Genomic DNA, 12,887 nt, shown 5'->3' on the forward strand with positions numbered 1-12,887 from the left:
GCAATAGCAGCCAACAGGTTGATGATAGCAGTGTCGTCGTCTTCCTTCTTTCTCCAGCTTGGGGCAGCCAGCCTGTTCACCCATCTTCGTTTTCTTCCCGGGCATGCGCAACAATATCAATAGAACCGACTCAGCAGAAAAAAAGATTACTTTCGCCTGCGAGTCACCTTAGGCAAATGGATAAAAAACAGCATGACATTTCTCACTGCCACGTCTACTATATAATTGACCACGGCATAAAAGCCACCGAGAAAGCTGCTGACAGATCAAACATGCAGCCTTACGAAAACCTTGTTATTGAATGGGGAAAAACATCGTTAAAAAAAAGACGAGGACCAAGGAACACAGTAAGCTATAGCCGCGGTACATGCTTAGCTGTGTTTCTCCAGCTAAGCACGTATATACCAACTCGCTCAATTCAAAGCCTCGCTTGTTCTTAGAAATCTCAGGCAGGCTCGCATTCGTACGCTACGCAACTTGAAACCATATTTTGGCAACTCCGACTACGAGTGATAATTAGGCGCGCCTAGTCAGCAACTGCGCCGCAAAGGACCGCCCATCCATACAACGCTCGTGCATCGAGAAACTAACCGTCCAGGCTAACAAGATAACGCAGAACGTTAATTAACTGCCAACGGTGCTGTTTTGCTCTCTGCGCGGAGGACGGGTCTTTAATTACCACTACGTGCACCTTTGCTTGTTTCTACGTATATACGTGTGTTCATAAACGCTGCCCGCTTCTGTCATCATTCCAATAGCTAGTACCCTCTAATTGCACTCACCTTTCTCTTATAAAGCAACTATCGTTTGGATTTCCCATTTATATCTTCATTTTCTTTCTGTTGCTGTTTATCCCACGTTTCGATACTTATTATCCCTCTCATTCTGCCTTTCGAGGTTCAGCACCACACATTCCTCTTTAATGCCTATACCTGCCGGGTGGTGTAAGTCCAACACCCTAAGGTCACGGGATCGAATCCAGGGCACGACTGCCGCCTTTTCGTGCAGCCGAAATGCTAAAGAAGTCCGCGCACTTAGATTTAGGTCGTTTTCGGAGAAAAAAATCCAAAAATTATTATACTGTATACCAATTTCTCTGGTTGAACTATAATCTAAAGCGGAATCTCAAAAGAACCTCAGCACAGCTCTAGGTAATTGAAACACCTCGTCGATATTTCAATTAAGCACGCTCGACTGCACCAGCTGAACACTTCCGCACAATAGCGAAAACAATGCCCCGGTAAGCCCTATTTGCTTCACACCCCAGTGGGCACTGAAATACAACTGAAACAAGACAACGCACAAGAGCGAACGCAACTCCTCTGAAGGTTTCCTCCGGCAGGTCATGCATGTGCGTATTCTCCATCGTTTAAAGAGCGACTGAAATTAACATTCGAAGCGGACTTTACTCCGCCATACAAATAAATCTCTTGTATGCAGAGACTCCGAGCAATTGTGAAGCTCTGAAAATGCTATCTTGAAATAAATGCCAAAATTGTGCAAGGCTCATCTAGTCCACCAACGTGTATCAGTGGCTACAGTACTGTCACTTGTCCCATTAATTAGGGAGGCAATCGCCGGGCTAATTCCAAGGGACGACGAATCAGCCCCACGAACTGCACCACGAAACCACGTACAATATAGATGTGGTCCTGTTTGGCACCCAAAGAACGAGTCAGAGCCGAGAGTTGACAACAAAAATATATTCTCAAATACGCCAGATCAAACAATACACAAATATGCACTCTCGGCACTAGTCCAAAACAATATGTCACCCCACAAAAAACGGGCTACACAACACAACCAGCTACACTCAAACAACGGACACGAACAACAACGCGCGCTACAATACAATCCCATGCATTACCAACCAAGACACTTAAAAACTAAAACGTTCGTCAACTTATTCAGCCCAAAGTTCTTTGAACAACGTTTGAATGATACTCTTTCAGGGATCACTGACTCAAAGTCCAGCGCTGCTGTCGTACCACTGCCCCCAAAGTTTTCTTCCAGGACACCTCGCATATTCAAATGTCCGCACTCCAAGCACCAAAGTTTTTCGCCGGTAACACGTCGGCTTCTCACGCGCTGCGGCTGCAAAACGTGTCTTCGCCCACTGCCGGTAGACACACACCCTTCTGTAGCTTGTAGCACAAGCCTTCACCCGGACAAGTGGAAACGCCCTGCTTTGTCACTGAGGACAAAATCCTTCACCCCACGACGGAAACACTCTACACACGCTGGCGCTAAACTCTTCCTTCTCCTGGTCACCTCTCTCTGCTGCTTGCTTAAATACGTTCGCTCTAGCTTCTAGAAGTTTCTAACCATTTCGTCAGCGCGCTGCACAGCCAAGGCTGCGGAAAGGGCGAGACGTTTCGAGAATCGTCCGCGACACATGACACAACCAAGGAGTGATTCACGCTTTTCTTCTCGGGGGAAAGGGTGCGCCCAATGAGTCTTTCTATGCTTGTTTTCTTGACTCACGCTTTCCTTCTCGGGAGAAGAGGCGCGCCCGATGAGTCCTTTGAAGCTTGTTTTCTTCCTCAACGCTGGTTTCGGAGGACGACAATCTGGCGCCTGATATCGTCGCCGTCGTCAGAATCCGGAGGCGCGCGCTTTCTTGAGCGCTCGTTTGTGACAAGTGCTCTGCTACTGGGCCAAAAGTCGCTGGTTCGATCCAGGCCATGGCTGTCACATTTTGGTGGATGCGGAAAGGTTGAGGAGCAGTGCACTGCGCGATGTCAGCACGCGTTAAAGAACACCAGATCTTCGAAATTTCCGGAGGCCTCCACTACAACGTCTCTCATAAATCACATCGCGGTTTTGGGACGTTCAACCCCCGCTATTATTGTGGAAGGCTCATCCACTGACATCGACACTACATCAGTCTACAGTATCAATTCTGGCGACATCACGCATCAGCGCGGATATAGTTATGATAACGTCGCGTACTACCAAACCATAAAAAAATTACCATTGTGCGTCACCGATTGTCACAAAACGAGCGCTCAAAAGGGGCACGCCGCCAAATTCTTGCGATAACGCGCGGGAGAGACGCCGCGAGGTCAACGAAAAAAAAGAGAAAAAGCATCCAAAGACTCCCCGGGCGCGCGACCCTCCCCTCTCGGAAGCGTAGGTTCGCCGACGAACCTCCACACCCCACAACGGCGGCCGAGCAAGCACTCTAATGTTCTAGATGGAAAGGGGCGGGTTGATGCCGGGTTGAGTCATCCGTTGCGGACGGCATTCGAACCGTCTCGCCCTCTCCCCAGCCTTCGCTGCGTATCGCGCCGACGAAATGACGAGAACTTTCTGGAATCTCGCGCGGAAGGTATTTAATGGAGCAGCCGAGGTGAGAGATCAGGAGAAGACGGAAGTTAGCGCCAGAGCGCGTAGGGTATCCCGCCGTGTAGTCGGCGAAGGTTTTGTCCGTAGGGACAAAGCAGGAGAAGAAGAGGATTTCCACCTGAGGGGTGAAGGCTCGAGCTACAGGCAAGAGCGTGTGTCTACCGCTACCGAGCGAAGACGCCTGGCAACAGCTGCGTGTGTGAAGCCGACGTGTTTCCGGCGAAGAAGGTTGAAGCTTGGAGAGCGGCCAAGTGAAGGCGTGATGTTTCCTGGAAGAGAAACTTCGGGGGCAGCGGAACGACAACAACGCTGGACTTTGAGTGAGTGATTCTCGGAAGAGTATCATCCAGACTTTTGTTCCAAGAACATTGGACTGAAAAGGTTTCCTGTCTCTTTAGTCTTTAAGTGTCTTGGTTGTTCAATGCATGCGACTGCATTGTAGTGCGTATTGTTGTCTGTGTCCGTTGTTTCGAGTGAGGCTGATTGTACTGTGTAGTACGTTGTTTGATTGGTGACATATTGTATTCAACGATTGTTGAGTGTGCATATTTTTGTATCGTTTTTTTTATCTGCCATTATTGAGAATATAATTTTGTTTTGTTTATCAACTCTCGGCTCTGTCTTGTTCTTTGGGCCACAGCCGGCGTCCGCTGGCGCGCCAAAAAGGACCACTTCTAAATTGTCCACGCTTTCGTGGTGCGGTTCGGGGGGCCGATACTTCGGCCCTTGGAATTAGCCCGGCGATTGCCTCCCGAATTAACGGGATCCGTGACACCGATAGAGGCCCGGAACAATTTCTTGAGCGAACAACACGAGACGAGAAGCCCATACCGTGTTGTGACGTCAGCAGAATACAATAGGAACCCAGACTTTGTAAAATGTACTGTATAATTCGTTTTGCAGGGCACACTCACGCTTACCAGTACATCATCTGAACTCTCCAGGGCTTGGCCCCTCACTTGACGCAAGAAAACAACACAAACTTTCATTATAGGCAACGGAAGTGTGCACATCGACGGAGATAGCGAAAATACATTGTGATAGAGAACAACGAATAACGTCTATGCACTTGCTCGGAACGAGCGACCAATCGTCAGAAGCACATTACATCACTATAACTCGCTAACTTCGGTTCCGTCTCTCTCTCACACACGCTCTCTCTCTTACCATGACGCAGCTACTATAGCTGCAGCCGCCGCAACCACTCCGCAAAGGTGTGCGCTCGTGTAGCATGTATACGCGCGCCCCCCACGCATCGAACATATCCCCGCACACTGCAAGACGGGCGTTTCACAGGCTCGGGAAGATTCCCAGCGCTCTCGCATATATACGTAGTACGCGCACGACCCCGCGGCGAATTCCGCGGGCGATGTTTGCCCGCACCGAGAATTACACGGGCAAACACGAGCGCGCCACCAACACCGAAGCAAGTGCGCTGCGGCAGGGCTCCTCCGTGTACGCCGCATGCTACACAGCCCACACACACACACGGGGCGCTGCTGCAGCACGGTGTTGACACAGTGGTCGGCACGCAGCCCCCCTCGGCATACACACGGAAAGGAAAGCAGATGTCGGGAAAGGAGGAGGGCCAGTCGGGCAAACAGACGAGGCCACCCCGGCCGACGTGGGCGAGATATTTCGAAATACGCGTAATGGCGGCGTATATATGTACGGCTACACACAGGATGCGCGCTTGCCACGACTTCCGAACAGATGCCTCTCGGCAACTACTGCACTGCACCACGTCGCCATCGTAACTGCGCTTCTACTACGAAGAGAAGCTTGCGTGCTATAGGAATTAGCGGCAGAACGCGACCATTCTGTCCCTGCCAATACCGACGAACACAGCGAAACGAATTGAACACAACAATCCAGAGGCAAAAGAAGCAACTACACAGCAGGCACAAGACCTTGATAGAAACGCTGTCACTTTATTAGAAGCCTCTGTTTTGTAAACAACTAGCCGGAATCGTTTCAGAGCAATCACGACGCGATTGTCGTGCGTATAAATACACGCACGGTACACATACAACAACCTGCCGCAACTCCAAACAACCGCTTCACGACGCTGGAGTCGCCAGAAAAAAAATTCCGCCGCAAAGCCGTCGCGCGAAGACGCCAACGTGAAGCCGCGGAAATCGGCATCCAGTTTCCGCTCTCCTCTCACAGGCACAAAAACCCTGGCGCCACGTCGAGCGGATGGCGCGACTAGGGCCGCGCAGCCGCCGCCGTGACAAGAACGCCCCTTTTCCGTTTCCGACCCGACACAGCGCCCAATTAGCGCGAGCCCTATAAGGAGAGACGTGCGCGTGTATCGGTGCAAATCACGTCCTCCGACGCCACTAAAAGCTCAATAACACGATGCACGCAATCCATATACTTCGCCCCACATGCGAAGTGGCCGAGTGTGAGTATACACCGATCAAAAGACGCACGAAGGCCTCAAAGCAGAACGCCGCGTATCCTTATACTTTACCCAACCAGAAAACAATGGGTTTAGTGAGTCCCACACTGTATACATAGCGGTCAATCCGGAGGGGCCCCGATTCTCACCTTGCTAACGGCGCTTTGAGCAGTGTTTCACCTGGCCGAGTCCTAGACCGCTTTCGCCTCCTGAAACACGGAAAAGGAAAGTGCACGAATGAGCTGTGTAAAAATATAATTATTAAGTAGCAAGAACATCACAGATAAACGTTGCAAACGCACTTATATGCGCTGTGGTTGGCGCTCGCGTCGATGAGGATGGGATAAACCGGACCCGTCGGTACGTAAAGACTCATTAACACCCGTGATTAACACTTCTAATAAGCAGCGGTCGCGCTACCGTTCGCGATTGGCGCCCAAAAAGAAACTCGAGACGACCGATGTTATAATGCGAACTGCCCGTGGAAGTTAAAAAAAAATGCGCAAATACAAGGACGCAAGAAAGAAACAAGCGACACAAGCGCTGAAACACAACCAGCCCGCTTTGCGGTCGTAATTCTATGTACCACTCGCCACGCCGAATTCACGTCTGCTTGCGCAGCATCGCAAAAAGCCAACGTCCTGCGGGTCCTGTTCCAAAGCATCCCAATGGTTCAAAATTTTGCGACTGAGGCCACACGACTGAGAAATGAAGCATCGAGAAAATGAGCCGTGGCCCTCGCTTTTGGACAACTTCGGCCGCTTGACATCCACCATGGTCGCGCGACCTGTGCTATATGGTGACCAACTTGAAGGCGCCAGACTTACGAAGGGGCGAAACAAATACACAGGAACACGTATACTGCGACATTCACGGCTGCTACTTCACAATTAGCGTAAATCACTACTTTCGGCGAACGACGACGCCTGTATTCACGATAGAGTACATCACCCAGGGCATCAAAAAAGAAGTTTTTTCACTCTTTTCGCTGAGTCCTGGCTACAGCTGCACGTGTGACTCCCTTTAAAGAGACACTATAACTTTCTTTCTGATCCCGCGACTCCCCGACGGCAGTACAATGACCTCCGAAGAGAGTTCACGTATCTCTTCAAAGGGAGCCAAGCAAGTCAGGAATCTCTCTCTCTCTCTCTCTCTCTCTCTCTCACACACACACACACACACAAACACACACACACACACACACACACACACACACACACACAATTTTTTACCCCCTTTCCGGAGTGCATCGCCTTTTGAACGGTTTCAATTACCCCTTGTGCAAATGAGAGCGAGAGGATGTGCGCGGGAACAAGACCACTACGGTTGAGATATACCTGCATAGAGAGTGAGAGAGAGAGAGAGAGATCGTCCACGACTTCTCGTTCGCGTGGTTGCGGTTTTGTCCCGTTTCCCATGACGGCGCCTGCGAAACCATGCGCGGCGAACCGGCACAGCGAGGGATAAGAACAAGAAAACGTGCCAAGGCATCTCGCGTCGTTCCTTCTAAGAGCAAGCTAGCGCGGCGACAGGGCCACACGGAAGCCCCGTGAAAGGAAGCTTGAGACGTCGTCCGATTTTTTAATCTCTTAAGAGAGAACAAGAACGGCGACGAGGCGACTCGCGAGAGAAAAGAGGGAGAGGATGCAACACGGAAAGTTACATTGGCGAGAGCCAGTTTGAAGTGTACTAAGAAGTACACTCCAGCCAGTTCTGCAAAGAGGCCCACAGAGCTATATAACCGCAGCATCAGGACGATGCTCTCAACAATGTTCAGTGCTCTGCTTTCGATCGCAGTGCATACAACGCTCTCAGCTGCAGGTAATTCGGTTCGAAGGCAATTCACATCGAAGGCGCCGAATCAGCTGCACCGTGGGAACCACAGCCAACAAGTGAGGCTGTCCGCAAGCTGCGACTCCGGCAGCAATGGTGTGGCAACAAGAAACAACCAGTGTTCGAATAAAGAGAAACGCATGACAGTTAGCCACTAGAAGCTGCCACTAATTGAGCTCTGTTATGCATTTGCGTACAAGGAGAAAAAGACTCGAAACGTAGTTACAGCGACTAAGAACCACTCAATTGAGTAACAAGTAATACTTGTAAAATTGCTATGCAGCATTTCGCTGCTAACGCGGTCGTCCCCTTAACGCTAGTAGAGCACGCATTCCAGCGTTGGTGTTCATTCGTTCCGTAGCCTCGCAGATCAAGCATGCAGAGCGAGCAGCGGTCGTCACAGGAGTCCTGCCACGGGGAACTGACAACCCTTGATATTACCCCCTCCGTCCATTAATTGAATTTAACAAAGGTTCGTCTATTCAACTATCGATCCATCTGTGGTCATGTTGCCACAGCGCTGGCCGGCTCCGCTCACATGCACAGACGCGGAGCCATCCACCGAGCTTCTCGAGCTCCTACAGTCGGCGTAGTGGACGATGTATAGTTAGATGGCACCATAAGCATGCAGGAAACGAGCCAGACAACCCAATCCCACCATCACAGACAAAACTAATACTGAAAGATCGAGGTCCTTGGCAATAAACGACGAACGGATATACACAGCTTGATCTATACCTTTATCATGCTAATCGCAATTTCACCACGATAGTGCAGTTATTAACTGATTTAGACTTGCCAGATGTGCAATCCAAATACGTACTGAATGAATTCGCCTAGTGGAGCACCACGATACAGTTGTTAAAATGTTTTTTACACCTGTTGCTAGTAATGGATAACGTTCTTGATGTTACTCGGCAAGTATAACCATTACGATGCAGGTCAGCTAAGGCGAAAATTGTTACAAGCCGCGAACTTAATTCATTCACAGTAGTGGAAACAAAGACTTCCAAAATTGACAGCAAAAAAAAAAAAAAGATGTGCTTGGTGAGAACGCCAACGCCTGGATTTCGGCGCCCCTGCACCGTTGTGACATCCTCCGCCAACGAACTCGAAAAAAGCATATCCCTTTGCGCTAGCTCATGAGTATGTGCACACCCCGTAACGAAACGGAAAAACAGCCCAGAACTCCCGGAAGTGAGAAACAACAAAAACACACACACAACACAGGGTGGCTTAAGTATACCGCGTCACGTCATGCAGTTATAGAAACACAGCCCACGGCACTCCGCTCTTTATTTCTACCTCTCTCTCTCTCTCTCTCTCTCTCTCTCTCTAATTAACGGCGACACACAAGCGAAAAAATACCGCTACTCAAAGCGAGGAAAAAAAAAGACGTATTAATAAGAATAAAAATAACGTGGAGCCATCCAGGAAGGTAATAATGGCAGTGCATACGTTATCTCTGCCACGTGGAAAGAAAACGGGAGAAGAGGCGGCGCTCGGGAAAGCATTCGCATCGTTTCGGACGGCTTACGAAGCCAAAATGATTAAACGGCCTCGCCGCCAGGTCACGTGCAGGCACTGTCGGGAAAACAGAACGCAAGGAGGGCAAAAAAAAAAGGGGGGGGGGGACGGGACGGGAGGACAAGTGGACACACTTTACACATATACAGGGGCCGATTGCGATTTCTGTTTTGATCCGGTTTATACTATACATAGACGAGGCGCACGAACATACCATGTATCTCTGCCGCGCGGCGAGGAAGTTTCGGACCGCGGCGCACCGTTTGCTGTATGCGCGGCGCGCGACTCAATCACCGAATGGGGGGGGGGGGGGGGGGGGGGCGATACGATTGCGGCATAAAGAGCAGCAGAGGTGAGCGATAGAAAGCGCAGCGGCGAGGCCGGCCAATAAAAAGTCGCTGTGGCGTCAAGGATATGCGGTACCGTTCAGTTGTATTATAATATGTATACAACTCTTTCTGCCAACAGAAATATACCTGTAGATGGTGAAAACAGAGGCATTAGCACGTGCGGCAACCAACGATGCCATAGGCTGCAGCGATGCAGAGTATACAAACATGTAAATAAGAGACGAAGAAATGGGCGCGCCGCGTCGTCTCACGTGAGCGTATAGCTGACAGGTACACCGAGGTCACCCATACTCCGGTATCTCTCGCTAGACAAACGCCTCGCCACTGCTGCGGTCACGGATGCTGCACGCTCAAAAAACACATGCGCACCATTACCCTAACTACGACAGCAGCTATTCGGATATGGCAGAACCTGCTCATCTCAGCACTCTCCCTTTTACAATTTTGCTGGTGCTTTTCAGCCCGAAACGTATACAACATGATTACGAGAGATGCTGTAGTGGAAATTTCGACCACCTGCATAGGGTTCCTTGACGTGCACCCAAATCTGAGCACAAGGGCCTGTTGGCCTCGATTATGTACGGGAGTCACACCCTCTCGCGTGTGACGTCCCCGCTCTCGACCGCGCTGCAGCAGCCGCTGCTCCTGTGCACGGATCGTCTGCTTCAGGCGGAAACTTGGCCGAACGAACAGCCTCGCGAGGGTAAACTAACACCTGCAACGAATACTTTCGAGTGCTGATATAACTATGAACTTGTTTTAGTTGCGGCCCCATCGACAGGGCAAAGAAAACTTCCGGATGGCCGACGAGCACTACTATGCAACCGACCGCATTGCTGCATGGTAGAAGTGTGGCAGCATGGGCTAGTTGGTATGGCATGACGATAGTTATAGCGCGAGAACAGAACGACGACGACACAGAGACATGAAGGACAACGAAGAACACGAGCGCTCGTGTCATTCGTGTCCTTCTTGTCTCTGTGTCGTCGTTCTGTTCTCGCACTATCGTCATGCATGGTAAAAAGCGAACGTATGTGTGAGTGTTCTCGCTCGTCATCTGCAGCTTCCGTCACAAAATACTAAGAAAAGTTCGGGTCTTTCAATATTTCAATAAGCGCGCCTTTCTCCAGCATTTCACGTGCGTAAATACATCTTGCGAAACATCGCGGTATCTCATCGACGGCGCGGTAGTGTACGACGTAGGCCACATTGTTGAATGCACAGTCTATAGGCCGAGATCGCATCACCATCGCGGCTCTGGTCCTGTAAACAAGTTGACTTGTGAACCCGCCACACTAGTGCAACTGTCAGTGCTTTTCTAAATAAATGTTTTCCCACCACCACCACCACCACCACCACCACCACCACCACCACCACCACCACCACCACCACCACCACCACCACCACCACCACCACCACACAATGTCTCCGTGTTGTCCTTCTTCGCCTTCCGTACGCTTTTCTTCCAACACTTTCGTGTTTGCGCTATATTAACATGTAATTCAACCAACTAGCTCAAATAGCCCCTTCTTCAATTGTGAAAGGCTTCAGAGCAGGGTCGGATTGCTAAACACCGGGGCTGCCCTTTTCAGTTTTCACTGGTTAACCATTTGTACGCAGTGCTTGGGCGGTGATTACTTCTTTTTTTGCGTAATGAAATCGCGATATTACCCCAATACCGAACATGCCACTACGCTCGAGCTGCTCCGCAAACGGTTGGTTAGGCCAAGTTTGGCACAACATCAGGCGCTCTTTGTATCCGTTATATCCTCGCGACTCTTTCACACACAATTAGCGATTATGCCCGAAATGTTTGTGCCTACGAACGAGTGAATTGAAGAGTCCCTTTGTCTCTTACAGGTTTGTTTTGTGGGAATTTTCGCGATCACACTACCAATCTCACACCTATATAAAGAATGACGTACACTTGCGGCGCACCAAGCCAATACTGCAGCGCGCGCCCTCCCTTCTGGGCACGGGCGTGAAGGTTGCGCAGGGCGAGGAGATGAATCACGGAAAGTTAACTCGTGGTGTAGCGTATATACATATGCCGTACGTAAACGCTACAGGCGTGCGGGCGCGCTTCCTTCTCGGGTCATCGAGAATACCGCGCACGCATGCGCACACACCGGGGAGAAAGCATGATGGAGAGCCACCACAGGAGCGCCCCCCCCCTCCCCCCCCCACCACCACACATCGCGCACCATGCGCCACCGCAGGAAGCACAACCGCAGTGCGCACGGCGAGGTGGCGGGCCAGATCGAAAAGGGCCCCGCGCGCGAAACGTGTTCGGGCCGACGTCGCATTAATTAGAACGTCGACGTAGCCGCTCCCCATTAACGTGCAATTAACGGCGAACCTCTGACCCTTCCCCTCTACGCATCCCGCTTGCGCAGGCAGCCTCCTTCGCCCACTCTGCAGCATACGGGTGAAGCCGTTTTCACACGGAGAACGAGGGTGGGAGAGGGAAAAGAAAGTTGAGATGGGGTGAGGTAAATGGCATGGGGCAGATGAGCACGCATCGCATTCGGCCAAATGGATTCGTGAAAGCCCTTCGCGAGGGGGGGGGGGGGTAGGCAATGGGAGAATGAAACGGAACGAATGGGCACAAGTGCACGCACTACATGCGGCGCAGAGCCAAACGTGGTTATCGTTGCGTAGATTTTAAGAGATGTGGAGGCGAAGCTTTCGAAAGCGATCAGTTGGCTCGAAGTAGAAGCGCATACATAGCGTATACAAGCGCATACATACATAACATACATACAAGCGCATACATACATAACAACACGCTAATATTACTGGTTCTGGAGACACTTTAGCGTAGGGCTCCAGAAATTTCGACCCCTTGGGGCTCTTGCCCCCAATCTAAACGGCCCCTAGCAATCTGATTACATCGGAATGCGGTCACCGCGGCTAGGATTCTATCCCGCGACCTTCGGGACAGCAGTCAAGAACTTTACAACCACGAGACCGCAGCGGCGGGTAAAAGCGAAAGTGTCAGACAGCGGAGCGCTACGAACCGCGCAAGCACGAGATACATGCTTATTATGTGCACTGCAAGATATGTAAGAGAGAAACAAGGCGGACGAAATGCCAACAACGAGATGGAAAAGCGCGAAGACGGGGAGAAGAGGTTACACAAAGGCCACGTCGGTAACAACTACTGCACTTCGCGGGGCCCCGGATTAACTGGACAATGCCAGGTGTACGTGTACGGGGGCGGAGTCCACAAACACATGGCGCTTCGTTTCGTCGAAACTGTGTTGCCGACTCACGATGCGTACGAAATGTACACGACGCCCAACCTGACAACCACCGAATGCCGGTGCCGATTAAAATAAACGAATGTACGAGCAGGTTAGGTCGGTGTACGTGAGCGAAACGCTGGCGTGGGGAAAGGGAGGTGGGCCGTAATAGATAAGTAA

Source organism: Rhipicephalus microplus, chromosome 5 (assembly GCF_043290135.1).
Source record: "Rhipicephalus microplus isolate Deutch F79 chromosome 5, USDA_Rmic, whole genome shotgun sequence".
NCBI classification, from domain to species: Eukaryota; Metazoa; Arthropoda; class Arachnida; order Ixodida; family Ixodidae; genus Rhipicephalus; species Rhipicephalus microplus.